General features: G+C 39.7%; 1 protein-coding gene across 1 annotated transcript in view; it reads left to right on the top strand.

Annotated features, from left to right (window-relative positions):
• Positions 1-2431, top strand: part of xirp2a (xin actin binding repeat containing 2a) — a 34343-nt gene that overhangs the window by 7704 nt on the left and 24208 nt on the right. The gene's annotated exons all lie outside the window — the stretch shown is intronic.

The raw sequence follows: 2431 nt of genomic DNA, 5'->3' as shown, positions 1-2431 counted from the left end.
GACAGACAGACAGACAGACAGACAGACAGACAGACAGACGATGATAGATAGATAGATAGATAGATAGATAGATAGATAGATAGATAGATGGATGGATGGATGGATGGATGGATGGATGGATGGATGGATGGATGGATGGATGGATGGATGGATGGATGGATGGATGGATAGATAGATAGATGATAGATAGATAGATAGATAGATAGATAGATAGATAGATAGATAGATAGATAGATAGATAGATAGATAGATAGATAGATATATTGCTGTGGTGAAATTTAGATAAAAAAAGGTGTAGAAAGGTGATGATCGATTCTCTTCTTCATCGCATAACAACACCGTTAGTTGCTTTATTCCATACTAATTTTATACCCAGCAGTCCCTCTGGTGTTTTTCTTCACTTTTATAGCTTCTGATTGGTCCAACAGAAAAGAGTTTGCTCTATCTTCAAGAGAAATGTGCACAAATCATTAAGGTGTTAATGTTGGAGTAGAGCACGAGTGTCCTTTACAGAAACTTTTGAGATGAACTGGAACACTGACTCCACCCCAGACCTTCACATCCAACATCCAAATATCTCATTAATGCGGTTGTGGCTGAATTTCCACAGCTACATTCCATAATCTAGTGGAAGGCCTTCCTGAAAGAGTGGAGGATGTTATAAGAGCGAATGGGGGACTGACACTGGGTGAGAGTTGACAGGTGACCAAAATAGAATGAGGAGGTGTGTGTGTGTGTGTGTGTGTGTGTGTGTGTGTGTGTGTGTGTGTGTGTGTGTGTGTGTGTGTGTGTAACAAATTAAGCATGGCCAGTTTGTAGGCTTATCACTTTGTAGGCTTATCAGATCTCATCTGCAATTCACCTCACAGACAGCAGAGGGCGTAAAACCTAAAAGTTAGACAGACTTGGCAGTGAAGTCTTTTGTCATTTCGTGGTTACTACATGGCGTGATTACGTATGCTAACCAACAGAGGGCAATGTGATATTTCCATTATTTATATCTTTCTGTAAATAGGACAAAGTCTAAAGATGGTGTTCTAAAATGTCTTGTATGTAGGGCAGAGATTCCTCTCTGCATTTTCAAGAGAATACAGGTGACGTTCAGCGTGAGATATTAGCGGGATCATTTGGTTAATAACAGCAAAAATGGAAAAAAAAGTAGTTTAAGAGAATGAGGGAAGTGTTATACAGTAACAGGTAAATATATGAGGAGTTAACAATGCGTTTCCTGGAACGTCCTGCACCTGGGCGAACATTTGCATACACAGTATGACTGTTTACTGACCGAATGATAAGCGTACTGTATGACCATCTGTTACTCTTCGCATGCTATTACTGATAAGCCTGTTGTAAAGGCATGCTCTTTTTCTGCATAACATTTATACTATTTCGTGTTGAAAAAATAGCAATCCAGCGCTCAGTCTCCTGCTTGAGAGCGAGACTGTCATGCGAGGATGCTAATTATAGGCTAACTGGCACACAGGGTGGCCTCATGTCTAAAAGTGAAGAACACACAAGCATGCTGTCATCCGGGCCTCAGTACAAATCTATGAGTGGAGCCCGGGCTAAAAGCGGCGCTCTCGCTCGCTTGCCGTAACCGCTTAACGTTTACGGCTTTGTTAAAACAGGACTGTGCGGCTAAGCATGGCTCCAATCACTCATGCTTCTGTGACAAGATGTTCGGCATGCGGGACCTGCAGAGGTCCCTCCAGCGTCTAAACGCGTGACATCAGCCCCAGCCTCCGTTTATTGTACATTCCAAGCGGGTTGTGTTTAACAGGTTTCTGAGAACATTCCATACATAACAACCTTCTGCTGTGGCATTCACAAGTTCACAGAAGTCGAAATGACGCAAACTCTCAATACGGCAGCAGTCGAGCTTCGGTTTATGCGAACGCGGAGGTTTCGCTGGTGTTATTTTATAGAAATACTGCTGTAAATTATGCTGTTCTGCGAAAAAAAAGAACATAAATCTACCTCAGCCAACAGAACTTCTGCATCAAGGATGATTATTTTCCTCTAACAGCATGTCCTAATGTATTTTATAACTTATATACAACAGCCGTCTTCTTTTAGGGAACGTTTTCAAGTTTTTACTATAGCAAGAGTAAAAAAGAACAGAGAAAAAAAATTGCATATGGAAATAAACATCATGACAGCTTTTATTACTATTCCTGATAATGTAATGAAACTAATGAAGGAATCTGATTTCAGGCATGACTGCAGTATGATGTGGTTTTGTCTGTGTCATGATGCAGATGCTGCCAAATGATTCTATAATAATGTGGCAATTGTCAATTGTCTTTAACTGCAATTCAATATATATATATATTCAGTAGAATAGACAATTTAATGTAATATAAATTCATTACACAAAAGGTCATTCTCTGTGTGACAGTAAAAATTTATCCAGAAAATAAATAAAAAAATA

Source organism: Silurus aristotelis (assembly GCF_946808225.1).
Source record: "Silurus aristotelis genome assembly, chromosome: 2".
In the NCBI taxonomy this organism is placed as follows: Eukaryota; Metazoa; Chordata; class Actinopteri; order Siluriformes; family Siluridae; genus Silurus; species Silurus aristotelis.
Note: the sequence above shows the minus strand (reverse complement) of the source record. Positions and strands in the feature narration are given on the sequence as shown.